The sequence below is a fragment of the Hippocampus zosterae genome, chromosome 7 (genome assembly GCF_025434085.1).
Source record: "Hippocampus zosterae strain Florida chromosome 7, ASM2543408v3, whole genome shotgun sequence".
Taxonomy (NCBI): domain Eukaryota; kingdom Metazoa; phylum Chordata; class Actinopteri; order Syngnathiformes; family Syngnathidae; genus Hippocampus; species Hippocampus zosterae.
In genome coordinates, this window is record NC_067457.1 from 23,521,203 (window position 1) to 23,537,092 (window position 15,890).

A 15,890-nucleotide genomic window follows, 5' to 3' on the forward strand; every position below is an offset into this window, starting at 1 on the left:
GCATATTGGTATTCATCAGTTTCATAACTAGCTTAAATATGTCGCGTTAAAAAAAAAAAAATTGTAAAAAAAAAAACACGAGCTAACAGGACAACAGCAGGGGCCCGTCTCAATTTAAACTGAGCACACACACACATACAACAAGGCCGCCGGGTGTCCCCGCATCCCGCCTTGGCCAGTCTGTGTTAATTAGCGCCACACCTCGTTAGCGCCGTTAGCTCATATCGCTAAGGGCGACCCAACGCATTTCAAAATCTCCAAGACACAAGCGAGATGGGGGGGGGGGGAGAACACCCAAGAGCCGAGGCCTTTTATGAGCCTGCGCTTGTAAAAGAGACAAAATGCTAATTCCAAGTTCAATTCCCCAGCCCGCCTTTGATGCGCGCTCGAGTGTGTGCGTATGTGAGGTTAAGCTTCCTGTGTAGACGAAGCACCAGTCGGTTCAAAGCGTTTGGCTCTTGTTTGAGGAGCGCGCGTGTGCGTTTGACGCAGATATATAAAAAGAGGCATAAAGATGATTCACACCTGACTGAACTTCAAACGGCCACATAATGATTTTCTTGCCCGCCGACTGGCTTTGCGCGTCGCTTGGGGTGCTAATCGCTCCCTGGGTTCTTTTGAAATTGAAGGGACGCAAACGTGATTGGTCAAGAGACGAGTGGCTGCTATCCAGTCATCTCTCTCTGGATGATGTCACAATGGTCAACCATTTCCCGGCGAAGGAACATTGGAACTATTTCATTGAAATTTAACGGTGCCCAAATGTTATTGGGCAAGAGACGGCGGGTCGGCGTCATCCAATCACCTTCCTCGATGATGTATCAATGCTAAAACATTGAGCAACCTGCGATGCGATGGTGCTTCATTCACCCGTACCAGGGCACTCATTGAAATATTCAATCCTACAAATTTTAATCCGAGAGGAGACTGCGGGCTGCGGCAAAAAAAAACTGTAGCGTAAGGGGTTGACGTGAGGATGCAAATTGACATCATGTGAAAAAAAAGGAAGCTGCGTGGCGCAGATGGCGGCGAGAGTGCTTTCCTCCTTTGTTGTCCAAGCTAATGTTAAATTTAGCCCTGCAGCGGCATAGCGGCAGATGTCGTGAGCTGAGTTCGCGGAGGAGGGTGGGGGGCACAAAGAGGGGCAAGAGGACGAGCATAAGGGGGGGGACAAAGGGAGAAGAAAGTAAGGGAAGACAAGAACAGACGGCGAAAGAAAAAGCGACAGACGGGGAGAAAGGAAGATGATTGGAGAGGATCAAAAGCATTCAAGCCACTACTACCGTGTGTGTGTGTGTGTGTGTGTGTGTGTGTGTGTGTGTGTGTGTTCTTGTACTCACTACATTGTGAGGACCGGCGTGAGTTTTTAACCAACGGAGTGAGGACATTTTGACGAAGTGAGGACATTTTGGCCGGTCCTCACTTTGACACCCTCTAAATCAACTCCAAAGTGTCCAAAACGGGTACCCTGTGCTTTTCCCCAAAGGTCCCCAGAATGGGTCCATGTTGAGAATTTTTCGCCGGGAATTCACACCCTTTTTGCTCTCTACTGCAGCTTCTGTCGAAATTCAGTACTGCACCAACTTCACACTTTTTGCTCTCTACTGCAGCTCGTGTCAAAATTTGGTACTGCAACAATTTCACACTTTTTGCTCTCTACTTCAACTAGTGTCGAAATTTGGTACTGGACCAAAATTATAAATGACAAATCCCCTTGCTGCTCTTTGAAGAGCCACCTTGAGAAATAGTTATTTAAGATAAGATATCCTTTATTCGTCCCACAATGGGGAAATTTACAGCCTCCAGCAGCAAGAATGTATGTAGAAAGAAGAAAGGAGAAAGAAAAAAAAACAAACATCTTTCAATTAAATACAATATGAACACAAATGGATAAAAATTATTATTTTTATCCATTTTATCCACAAATGGATAAAAATTATTATTTTGTGTTCATATTGCATTTAATTGAAAGATGTTTGTTGTTTTTTTCTCTTTCTTCTTTCTACATACATTCTTGCTGCTGGAGGCTGTAAATTTCCCCAGTGTGGGACGAATAAAGGATATCTTATCTTAAATAACTATTTCTCACACAAATGGATAAAAATTATTATTTTTATCCATTTTATCCACAAATGGATAAAAATTATTATTTTGTGTTCATATTGCATTTAATTGAAAGATGTTTGTTGTTTTTTTCTCTTTCTTCTTTCTACATACATTCTTGCTGCTGGAGGCTGTAAATTTCCCCAGTGTGGGACGAATAAAGGATATTTTATCTTATCTTAAATGGATAAATCGCAGTACTATTTACAATTTTCCTTCACATCATTTAATTATTATTATTATTATTATGATTGTTATTTTTTATTCATCAGCCTGACAGCAGTCGGTAGGAACGAGCGTCGGTATCTCTCCTTCTTGCAGCGCGGGTGTAACAGTCTCTGGCTGAAGGAGCTACCAAGTGCTGTCAGGGCGGGCTGGAGGGGGTGGGAGGGACTGGCCATCATAGCTTTTTTTGTTTGTTTTTCAAAGACCTTTACAAGTTATGTGAATTCAATTTTTTTGTGAGGAATGTATTTTATTGAATGTGTTTGTTCTGAGTTTGTGTTGGACTCCTATTATTTCCATGTGATTTGGTTAAATGTATCCGATTAAAATTGGAAATGCAATTAATAACAGTACCCAAATTAAGTAAAGCCTCAGTCCTACCCAAAATCCACCATCATTTTTGCAAAACTTTAATTGTATTCAATAGAACGCAATGAAGGGACATAGAATTTTTTTCTTGTCTACATTACATTTTACATTGTCTAGATCCAAAAGTACTGTACTTAAACAAGTAGAAAAATGTATTACATCACAAAAGAGAGGTTCGAGGCTCGTTAAAGCCACTTTTCATCAGTTGTTTTTGTTGAGGCACAAATAAACGTTGCATTTAGCATAATTTTAAACTGTCTGACCATTACAATTGGACAAAGAAAATAGCACTTTAAAACGATCTGACATATCTCTTCAATGTGTACACATACAGTGAACAACTGTGACATCAGCTCAATGAAATGTACAGTGAAACTGAAATGAACAGATTTAAACACTAACCTCGTGTACATAAATACAACACAAATCATCTGGTACTAAACAAAGACATAAATGCAGCTCGAAGTGTGACAAACAACGATAAACAAGGCGTTTTCGCGATTCTTTCAAATGCTAATTAGCTCGCTAGCACCGACCTAGCATCGTCGCTATGTTGTTAGCATTCATTTAGCATCATCGCTATGTCGTTAGCAGTACTGTACTCTGAGCTAGCGAGTTTCAATGACAACAATTGAAGAAAAACGATCTCCGAAACACATTTCTAAATAATTCTAAGCACAAGCAGACTTACAGCCATTGCTTTCGAAGGTGAAACGAAAGGAATATAACTCAGGAGGACCAGTTGCAACGACCACAATCGGGCTTTCTGGAACGATTAGTCTGCTACCAGCACGGCGTCTGCTACCCACAATGCACCGCGATAACTAAATGAATATTCTAAACACGATTTCTATTAATGAAATGGCCCGAAACTTTTACTGTGGGCAGAACACTTACATACAGGAGTTTATGAATAAAATGTGTGCGAGAATTGAAAGCCGTTGAGAGACGGCATCGTGTTTGCACATGGTGGCCAACTCCTGCTGAGTGCATCAAGCCGAATTAATCAAATATCTTATCATAAAATAACTTATCATGGGGATTGACAATAGGATGGCACATATTTTTATTTTATTGGATGGATTCTGGAGTTGGTGTGAATTCACAAATACTGCGAGAATTCAGCTTGCAGGCATGGTTTTCCTTAGAAGAGGCTGTGAATCAGTCGCCAAATGTCCGTATGACCAATGTTCCCTCTAAATTGTGCTCGTGAGCAATTTTGCGTAGCTCTCGTGCTCCCAGCCGCACACGGTGATGCTGGCGCGCACAACGCGCAGCTGCAGGCAACATTGAAGGGGTGTTCACACGGCACACATTTGCTCCGGCCCTGCACCGATGTATTTTGTTGCGATATATTTTGCACCGCAGCAAAATGTGTGGGGCGTTCACACGAACAAAGCCGCTGAGCATGTCAGCACCGGCACAGCGTCGTGCAGCCCCACTTGCGTTCAAACGGCAGTTTCTGCAGCGGAGCAAAACGACAGAAAACAAATGAGCTGTCGTGTTGTTGTTTTTTTTAAACGTATACACAACTCAAGGACTACTGGACAGGCACGTCCTTCTCCTTCTCGGTCTCCGTGCCTTCTGCTCGAGAGTGACCGCCCCCGAAAAACGCAAATCAACAATGACTTCAATGACACTCAGAAAAGCAAACACGTAATGCGCCAAACAGAAAATCAGAGAGGAAATCACAAAATAAATTATATGGGGGTGGGGGGTTGTGAGCACACAACAAAGGAACAAACTACACAAACAACTCCGAGACAGTCCAGTCTCCTACAAAAGGAAAGATCTTACCAGCTAAGTCTTGTGTCGTTATTAAACAAACACATGCAGTCCGACAGAGCGTGAAAGCAACGCATTCTCGCCGTACGTAAACTCTTCACAAGCATTTGCTCTGGAGCAAATTTAACCCAGTTGCGTTCACACGTGCAAATTTACATCGGTGCTGCTGCGCAAACGAGCTTTTGCTCCGGAGCAAATTTTTAAACCACCTCCCTGTGGTGGATCAAATTTGGTCCGGTGTAAGCTGTTTTCCGGGGCTACGCCGGAGCTAATTTGCACGCGTGAACGCTCTACTGGGGCAGCCCCGGTGTAGCACCGGACCAAATTTTGCCGTGTGAACACCCCTTGAGACCGCTTAATTCACGAAAACCATATGTGGACATAGTTTACGAGCCCCTTAAATGAGCCTCTTTGTTTGTTTAAACCTCTTTCACACTTTTCGGTGGACAGGAGACTAGAAATGTTTGTGTTTAACTAAATGACATGCTTTCCATGATTAATGAGTAGGCAGTGTGGGACCATATTGCTACAGGTTGTATTGAGACTTGATTATTCTTGAAAAGACCCATGCTAAAATAAAAGTAATGAATGAGGGCTGGTATATATGTAACAACTCTCTATTCAGTGGTTTGATTTTTGCTTGTTTTGTAACATATCTGCTTCATGTAACTTGTGATCTCAGGTTTTAGACAGGTGTAACGCTTGTTTGATTTTGCTCACCGTGGTCCAAGTAATACTCAGGCAGTTTGTGTGAATGCTATTACAAATGGAAAATTAGAAGAAATATTGCTCATGACCTTGCTGCATGTCCACACGAATGACTCAAACTTAAATACTGTGGAATATTGCATGTTTCAAGTATGCCGACTCTAATCAGAATTTGAAAATGCTAGCTTAAAGCTCTTCTCATGGTCTCACCACCCGTGGGAGGGGTCAAAGGGGTCGGGTGCAATGCGAGCTGGGCGGCAGCCAAAGGCGGGGACCCTGGCGGTCCGATCCTCGGCTGCAGAAGCTAGCTCTTGGGACATGGAATGTCACCTCTCTGGCAGGGAAGGAGCCCGAACTGGTGTGTGAGGCAGAGAAGTTCCGACTGGATATAGTCAGACTTGCCTCCACACACAGCCTAGGTTCTGGACAGCTGAGCAACGCTGTCTTGGGTGGTGATCGAGGGGAGGTCAAGTTTGAGATAGTGAGTGATTGGAAAGAAAAGCCACCAGCTGTTATAGGTCTCAAAGGTCACAAAGAGCCCTCATTTTGTGACTACTCTTGTTATAATGTATTTTGTTCATATACCTGTACTGTATACTGCCGTTTTTGTGTTATTTGTGTTGTTGGGGCATATATTTTTGCATTTGACTGCATGTGTTCTTACACATGTATTTTGTTAACATACTTGCATGTTCATAAAGGACGTGTACCATAGTCATGTCCCACATAAGGAAATTCTGTTATCAAGACTGATTGAGCAACGCAACCATGATTTCTACTAAAGAATACTTACTGTTGTTACTTACTGGATGCAAATCATAATGATCCAGTTGAAATGTCCAAATCAGAATGAAACAAATTGGATATGCTGGGGACACTTCTGCAATACAGTACCTAACTCATTTTTTCTTGCAAAGCTTTGTGGCTGGCTTCTGCGCAGCTCTGCTAATTGAAATGTAAACAAACTCATGTCTGGGGGAGGGGTGCTGCACAACTTCGTTTTGGAGCAGGTAACAGCCGCTGCTCTTCATGGCCAATGACTAAGTCAATTATCAAAATTGCCACAGCCTTTTTGAACTTTGAGGTCTGCTGTGAAGGCGAGCATGATAAATTTTGAGCAACATCTACATACAGTATTTGAGTAACTAGGCTCACCAATGTCACATACTCCGCGCACACACAGTATATTTAAACTGACTTACAATTTTACAATTGTTTTTAAAGCAACATAATTCCAAACTCTAATATGGAATTTAGATGAAACAATTATTTACTTATTGAATGCAAGTCATATTTTCCAGTTTCAATGTCCAAAGCTGAATGAAATAAATTGGATATGCTGGGGACACTTCTGCAATACAGTACCTAACTCATTTTTTTCTTGCAAAGCGTTGTGGCTGGCTTCTGCGCAGCTCTGCTAATTGAAATGTAAACAAACTCATGTCTGGGGGGAGGGGTGCTGCAAAAACTTCGTTTTGGAGAAGGTAACAGCAGCTCCTCTTCATGGCCAATGACCAAGTCAATTATCAAAATTGCCACAGCCTTTTTGAACTTTGAGGTCTGATGTGAAGGAGAGCATGATAAATTTTGAACATTTACATACAGTATTTGAGTAACGAGAATCACCAATGTCACATACTCCTAAAATAATTACAGCAAATAAAATTATATATATGTTCACAAACACAACCGCACACACAGTATATTTAAACTGACTTAAAAATTTACAATTGTTTTTAAAGCAACATAATTCCAAACTCTAATATGGAATTTAATCGTTTCTTGGTTTCTTGGAATTGGAATTCTTTACTTATTGAATGCAAGTCATATTTTCCAGTTTCAATGTCCAAAGCACAATAAAATGAATTGGATTTTCTGGGGCCCTCCGTGAGTCGTCACCTTACCGTGGTGGAGGGGTTTGTGTGTTCCAATGATCCTAGAAGCTAAGTTGTCTGGGGCTTTATGCCCCTGGCAGGGTCACCCATGGCAAACAGGTTCTAGGTGAGGGGCCAGACAAAGCACGGCTCAAAGACCCCAATGATGAATACAATAAATGGATCTAGGTTTCCCTTGCCCGGACGCGGGTCACCGGGGCCCCCCTCTGGAGCCAAGCCTGGAGGTGGGGCTCGTTGGCAGGCGCCTGGTGGCCGGGCTTACACCCATGGGGCACGGCCGGGCACAGCCCAAAGAGGCAACGTGGGTCCCCCTTCCCATGGGCTCACCACCCATGAGAGGGGCCAAAGGGGTCGGGTGCAATGTGAGCTGGGCGGCAGCCAAAGGCGGGGACCCTGGCGGTCCGATCCTCGGCTGCAGAAGCTAGCTCTTGGGACATGGAATGTCACCTCTCTGGCAGGGAAGGAGCCCGAGCTGGTGTGTGAGGCAGAGAATTTCCGACTGGATATAGTCGGACTTGCCTCCACACACAGCCTGGGTTCTGGTACCAGTTCTCTCGAGAGGGGTTGGACTCTCTTTTACTCTGGAGTTGCTCACGGTGAGAGGCGCAGAGCAGGTGTGGGCATGCTCATTGACCCCCGGCTCAGTGCCTGTAAATTGGGGTTCACACCGGTGGACGAGAGGGTTGCATCCCTTCGCCTGCGGGTGGGGGGACGGGTCCTGACTGTTGTTTGTGCATATGCACCAAACAGCAGCTCAGCATACCCACCCTTTTTGGAGTCCTTGGAGGGTGTGCTGGAGAGTACTCCTGCTGGGGACTCCCTTGTTCTACTGGGGGACTTCAATGCTCACGTGGGCAATGACAGTGAGACCTGGAGGGGCGTGATTGGGAGGAACGGCCCCCCCGATCAGAACTCGAGTGGTGTTTTGTTATTGGACTTCTGTGCTCGTCACGGACTGTCCATAACGAACACCTTGTTCAAACATAAGGGTGTCCACATGTGCACTTGGCACCAGGACACCCTAGGCCGTAGTTCCATGATCGACCTTGTGGTCGTGTCATCGGATTTGCGGCCGCATGTTCTGGACACTCGGGCGAAGAGAGGGGCGGAGCTGTCAACTGATCACCACCTGGTGGTGAGTAGGCTCCGATGGTGGGGGAAGATGCCGGTCCGTCCTGGCAGACCCAAACGTATTGTGAGGGTTTGTTGGGAGCGTCTGGCGGAATCCCCTGTCAGAAGGAGTTTCAACTCCCACCTCCGACAGAGCTTTTCCCATGTTCCGGGGGAGACGGGGGATATTGAGTCCGAGTGGACCATGTTCCGTGCCTCTATTGTTGAGGCGGCCAATCTGAGTTGTGGCCGTAAGGTGGTTGGTGCCTGTCGTGGCGGCAACCCTCGTACTCGCTGGTGGACACCAGCAGTAAGGGATGCCGTCAAGCTGAAGAAGGAGTCTTATCGAGCCTTTATGGCCTGTGGGACCCCAGAGGCAGCTGACGGGTACCGACTGGCCAAGCGGAAGGCAGCTTTGGTGGTCGCCGAGGCAAAAACCCGAGCGTGGGAAGAGTTTGGTGAGGCCATGGAAGCCGACTTCCGGACGGCTTCGAGGAAATTCTGGTCCACCATCCGGCGTCTCAGGAGGGGGAAGCAGTGCACCACTAACACTGTGTACAGTGGGGATGGGGTGCTGCTGACTTCGACTCGGGACGTTGTGAACCGGTGGGCAGAGTACTTCGAAGACCTCCTCAACTCCACCAACACGCCTTCCTTGGAGGAAGCAGAGCCTGGGGACTCTGAGGTGGGCTCTCCTATCTCTGTGGTTGAAGTCACCGATGTGGTTAAAAAGCTCCTCAGTGACAAGGCCCGGAGTTCCTCAAGGCTCTGGATGTTGTGGGGCTGTCCTGGTTGACACGCCTCTGCAACATCGCGTGGTCAACAGGGAGAGTGCCTCTGGATTGGCAGACCGGGGTGGTAGTCCCTCTTTTTAAAAAGGGGGACCGGAGGGTGTGTTCCAACTACAGAGGGATCACACTCCTCAGCCTCCCTGGTAAGGTCTATTCAGGGGTGCTGGAGAGGAGGGTCCGTAAGGAAGTCGAGCCTCAGATTGAGGAGGAGCAGTGTGGTTTTCGTCCCGGCCGTGGAACAGTGGCCCAGCTCTACACCCTTAGCAGGGTTCTCGAGGGTATGTGGGAATTCGCCCAACCAGTCTACATGTGTTTTGTGGACTTGGAGAAGGCGTTTGACCATGTCCCTCGGGGAGTTCTGTGGGGGGTGCTTCGTGGGTATGGAGTACCGAACCCCCTGTCTCGGAGTTGTTTGTTCCTTTGTTGTTTGTTCACAACCCCCCGCCCCCCATAGAATTTATTTTGTGATTTCCTCTCTTGATTTTCAGTTTGGCGCATTAGTGTTTGCTTTTATGAGTGTCACTGAAGTCATCGTTCATTTACGTTTTCTTGGGTGGTCACTCTCGAGCAGAAGGCATGGAAACCGAGAAGGAGAAGGACGTGCCGGTCCAGTAGTCGCTTGAGTTGTGTATATACAGTACGTTTTAAAAAGAACCAACACGACAGCTCGTTTGTTTTCTGTCGTTTTGCTCCGCTGCAGAAACTGCCGTGTGAAGCGGCTTTTTACGTGTGAACGCTCCACACAATTTGCTGCGGTGCAAAATATATCGCAACAAAATATATCGGTGCAGCGCCGGCGCAAATGTGTGCCGTGTGAACGGCACTTTAGTCAATCAGTTCCTACAACAGCAAATCGCAACCGGCCCCTTGCTAGGTTCTGATAACCTTCAATCTTGGCTCCGGCCTCCCTGTATGGAGTTTGCATGTTCTCCTGTGTGGGTTTTCTCCAGGTACTCCGGTTTCCTCCCACATTCCAAAAACATGCATGAAAGAATAATGGAACACTCTAAATTGTCCCTAGGTGTGAGTGTCAGTATGGATGGTTGTTCATCCATGCGTGTCCTTTTAGAACAGCTTTTCACATGGCTACACTGTAAAAATGAACTTTTGGTTTGAAAAAAAAAGATGTCTACATTAGAGATTGTGCAGGACAGCTGCGTCTTTGTCAGTGGCTAAGTACCCACTCGTTGATGAGTACCTAAGAATGCAATGGACAGTAATTAGGGTGTGACACATATTTGGTTTCGGGGGGGGGGGGGGACAAAGTGGAGACTCGCTTCGTTGACGCAAAGTTTCACATCAAGGTGAGGGGCCTGAAATTAGCGTCTTGTAGCCCGCGAGTGTGAGACGCCTGTATTAAATTAAGAAACATTTCACATCTTTTTGGAAAGGCAGGTTGGAAATATAGGTTGTTATTTCAGTATTATTGGATGACTACATTGATAAACTACAACTTGAGCCCTTCTGACAGTTTCGTGGTATATTGGTTTCAATGGCAGCACTGTTAAATGCTGGATGCGGAAGGCAGCCGGTCACCTTGTTGAAGTGAAGTTGTAGTCTTGGAAGTAGGAAAAATGGACAAACATAAATATGGAACAGCTTTGACAATATCCCAAACTGTAATAACCGAAGCAGAGCATTGCATACACAGTGTAGGCGTTTTATTTGTTTTAATTTCTTTGATTGATAAATTAATAACTAAAGTGTTTTGAAATGTTGTTACAATACTTTATGTAGTTTAGTAATTTTTGTGAATTTCTGATTACGTTATATGAAACGTTAAAGTGAGAAGACCATGAAAGGGTTAATCATGTTTAAGTAGAGTTTTCGCTCCGAAGTTGCTGCTCTGCCCATCCCCCCGCTGTCCCCCTCGCATCAATTAAGAAGCGGTTGGCTTCAAAGGCTGGAGGAGCGTTGTCTTCACGCGATACTTTTCGGCGCACTCAAGCCATTTATATTTCTATACCGGGACAACCAACACCATTTGGCTTTTTGACAACATGGAGAAAACACGGAGAAGACTGTTGTTACAATACTTTATGTAGTTTAAGAATTTGTGTGAATTTCTGATTATGTTATATGAAACGTTAAAGTGAGAAGACAATGAAAGGGTTAATCATGTTTAAGTAGAGTTTACGCTCCGAAGTTGCTGCTCTGCCCATCCCCCCGCTCTCCCCCCTCGCATCAATTAAGAAGCGGCTGGCTTCAAAGGCTGGAGGAGCGTTGTCTTCACGCGATACTTTTCGGCGCACTCAAGCCATTTATATTTCTATACCGGGACAACCAACACCATTTGGCTTTTTGACGACATGGAGAAAACACGGAGAAGACTCGCCCCTAACCGGGAGCACCACCGTCAGAATGAGAATGCTCAGGTAAGTAATCACCCTTTCTTTGTCGAGAGACGGGTACCCGCGAATACGAGTGTCGTCGTAACAATCTGCGTACTGAGCACCGAAGGGCTTGTTACTCGCGGCGTACTGTAAACTCTAGGCCGATTTTAATTTAAAGCTGCTTTATGTAGTTTTTTTTTACACGAAGAAACAATGGCAAACTACGAACACAGCAATTTAGGAACAACGCACATGGCTTGCGCTCAGGCGGTTACGGCAAGGCCGCGTCGCGTTGAATTTATGTGGTTTATATTTCGGCAAAAATGAGACAGAAATTGTTAGTTTCTGTACTCATACCGAATTGAAATAAGTAGACAAATGAACCAGTGCTCTGGCTCGCTGTATTATATTAAACTAGACATGTTTAGTCTAGCCAGAAACCATTTTTTCTCGAGAAAAATGTATTTTTTTAATTAAATACCGAATGAATGAGGCGGATTGCAGTCCAACGCGAGCTGCTTTACTGTGTTTTTAAATGCCAGTTGCTTAATTTCACAGAGCATCCGAAGCGTGTATCCAACATGAGTTTTATCATCACAGGTTCAAATACTACTCTGTACCATTTTATTTATTACTATCGTATTTTGAGTTAATTTACATAATTTTTTCTGCCTGTCAACTAAAATGTCCATAGATTTTTGCCCAGTTTTTAATTTAATAAATTATTTGTCTCTTTTCCATGAGACTAGAAAATGCATGCTGATTAACTCATACTTTGTTTTATTAATGGCGGTTTTAGTTCCATCTGGTCTACTTTCCATCCTGTGAAAATGTGTGACGACAAAACATTGTCGTATTTTCATGAATGCAAGTTGGAAGACAAGTGTTGAAAACATTGGCAAAGACAGATAAACTTTGTACAGAATTGCCGAGATCTAGCATAAAACTCTTTTTCACCATCTCAGTTGTCTACAAAATTAACAATTTTCCCTGTTTTTCCCTCTTCTGCCCTGATGTGTAGGCTCAAATGCGTAAAGCCCAACCATCAGGGCAACATACACCTCTTCTCAAAGAGAGGCCTGGTACTGAGACTCATTCCGGAGCCTTCTCCACAAGGTCAACACCATCATCATCATCAGAGGAGTCTGTGTCATCCGCCCAAAGTGGAGATGACCACAAACCAGCATTCAGTGAATGGAGGGGGTCCCGGTCGTCCAACAGCAGTGGATCAGAAAAGGACCACATTGATTTGCATGAAGCTAAGGCCCTCAAGGCAAAATGTAAATCAAAACAAAAAGGTATGAAATCGAAAGGAACAGAGAAGTTAAATGATGGCCAAAAAAGGAACTACCACCAATCTTCGTGGATGTGACTGCCTCAGAAAATACGCACAAGAGAGCAAGGCCAAAAACCCAGAACTGTTGAGGTCAACAAAATTAAGGAAGCATGTTGCTACCTTATGTCAGCTTCTCGACCTGAATAATCAGGAACTCAAGCAAGTTGCTCGTTTTATGGGACACGACATTGGAGTCCATTGTGAGTTTTATCGGGAGACCGATAAAACTTTCCAAGTGGCCAAGATTGCCAAACTACTGTTTGCGATGGAACGTGGGACAGAGTCGCTGAAGGGAAAGAGTCTGCAAACCCTGGAATCTGTTATCACTGGTATGTAAATTAATATATTTTTAAAGTCATCCCCTTCCATTTATTCTTTTCTCCCTCTGTCTTTGTTTCCACGACAGTGTGCATGTCTTTATTGGCATATTTTCTTTTACCTTCATATTTTAGTGTAAAATTATGTTTTCTGATTTCTGACTGTGAATATTTCAAAAGGAAGAGCACATGCAGCCACCTCAACCAAAGGTCTGAAAGGTGGCAAAAAGACAAGACCAGATCCAGGGAGACGACAGGAAGCTCAAGATGGTATGTAATAAAAATAACATTAGTAGTCATAGCAGGAAGAGGGATGCCAATATATGCTCTAGAGTTCATGCTTGAAATTAATATAGAAACCTTGAATCATTTCAAATTAATCACATTCAAACATTAGACCTAGTGTTGACCAAATGACCTACTTCTAAGTTACAACAATTTTTAGTTAGACACCAATTGATCCCAGTTGCCTCTGCCTCTGGCACCTTTAACCAGAACCTTTTTTTCAATGATAACAATAAGCAGACAAAAGCACACACATATGCATGTCGAGTTATTTGGGGGGATGCTGCAGCAACTTGACAGGCAGCTGCCTCTCACTATCCTCACACGTGTGCTGTTCTGACACACATCTGTCTTGTGGATTAAAAGTAACGAACAATGATCAAAGACAGAACTTTTAATCAAAAAGGGAGTTAGTGATAACATGCGATCGATACCGTTCTAATACCGTTAAACTACAACTGATTAAAGCTGGTTAGCATGTCGACCTCACAGTGCAAAGGTGCAGGGTTCAATTCCGGTCCCAGTCTTCCTATGTGGCGTTTGCTTATTTTTCCCACCACATACCTGCGTGGGCTTACTCCAAGTACTTCGGTTTCCTCCCACATTCCCATAACATGCATGGCCGATTGAACACTCTAAATTGTCCCCAGGTGTGAGTTTGAGATGGTTGTCTCTCTGTGCCCTGCAATTGGCTGGCAACTTGTTCAGGGTGTCCCCCGCTGACCTCCCAAAGACAGCTGGGATAGGCTCCAGCATGCCCTGCGACTCTTGTGAAGATAAAGCGGATTGGAAAATGGATGGAAGTTTAGTAATTCCTTTACCTTGACAGCTCTCATTTTCTCTGTGTCCAGACCATTTGCATAAATGAGAAAACCCTTTCATTCTCGGAGCAAGAGTGAATGTCTTCCATCCATATTTACATGGTGTAAATGTCATCTTTCACAGTATGAGAAGTGCCACATTCAGCTGTAGCAACGAGATCTGATGATGAAGATGATGGAGGCGGTAACAGTACCAACTTGGACACTGAAAACACAGGTAATGCTTTCAGTTTGACTTGGACCATCTGTCACTGCACCATTGCTATGTTTCTGAGATGTAAGGAATTTCATTTGAGTACATCATCTTGCTACAAGGCACCTACAAAAGGCCACCGAAGATGCAGTCAATTAAAGAAAGAAATTATGCTGATGACGCTGATGACGACATGAGTGATGTTTCTGGCAGTGAATATGGCGGTAATGTTTTTTTGTCCGACTTGAATCCTCTTTTGCTGTATTATTGGCATATTTCTGAGATGCATGTGGAAAGAACTTTGATTCTATCAAAACATTATTTTATAGATGGAGGGGTGTGCCATAAGACAGTTAAGAAGACTGTCAAGAAAAAAAAGACAATGTTGGGAAGACATGGATTGGGTGAGTCTCTAACATTAGCACAAGTGACATGTTACAGACCTGGCATTAGTAAGATTTTTTTTCTTACTCTAAGTCAGGGGTGTCAAACTCATTTCACTCTGTCAAACTCAGGCCACATTGGCCTCGGTAGATGTTAAGTGGGCCGAGCCATTAAAATTATACCGTACTCTGCTATAAAGAAGCACAAGAACATTCGGAAATGTAGAAATTTAATGAACATATCTTTTTACAAAACATTTCATGAAGCACCTTAGATTTCCTTAGACAAATGTGCGATTGACTTTTATCATTCACATATATGCATCGCAACTGATTGTACAAGGGCACTAAACAAGTAATTGGTGTTGAAAAATACAGTGATGCACTTTTAGATTAAAGGAGATTTGTGAAGAAAGGAATTTTTAAGCCTTGTGCATATAAATTATAAATTTAATCCCTGCCTATACCTTACAAACTAAAGAGAGTGCCATTAAATGTGTAAAGGACAATGAATTCAAATGTCCTTGATAGCATCTGCTGTTTTGGGTCCGTCCGTCTCAGTGACAGACTTAGACTGCTGTTGTCTTCTTCTCAAAACAATGTGTCTTTCTACTCTGATCAAAACGGTGTGTCCCCTAGCGGATACTCCATGAATTGCATGTTATTCAAAATTTTCGTTCCATGTCTTTTCTGCATTTTTTTCACTTTTAAATGATCCTGCGGGCCTGATCAAACCTGCTTGCCCGGCGGCCGTATGTTTGACATCCCCGCTCCAAGTCCTGATTGTTTTTTGTACATTCCAATATATCAGGAATTACAAATGTGTATCATCAAAGCATATTCACCCAAAGTATATTATTATTATTATTTACAGTCTATGACGCATCTTTCACACATGGCCAAGAACAACCATCAACATCAGGGAGCGCCACCAAACGAAAGAGGATTGCAACACTTACACATGACGACGATGATGTTGAAGACAGCGGTGAGTCAGTGCATCGTCAACACAACTCAAAGTTTCATTACCATTATACTAACATGCCAACTTTCTTAGATGAAGAGGACAAAAAGACTGGACACAGATCTCTTGGGAAGAAGAAGACAGCAGTTCGAAAAGAACATAGTGAAGTTGGTAAGATGAATTTCTGTTGGATAGATCCGTATAACAATTTAAGAAACTCAAACAGCACAAGTCACTGTGACTTGCAGATGGAAAGACGAGTCGTTGAAGTG

General features: G+C 43.9%; 1 protein-coding gene across 1 annotated transcript in view; it reads right to left on the reverse strand.

The window, feature by feature from the left end:
- The window catches only part of elp2 (elongator acetyltransferase complex subunit 2), a 28,076-nt gene that overhangs the window by 4,709 nt on the left and 7,477 nt on the right, over positions 1 to 15,890 (reverse strand). The window lies entirely within an intron of this gene.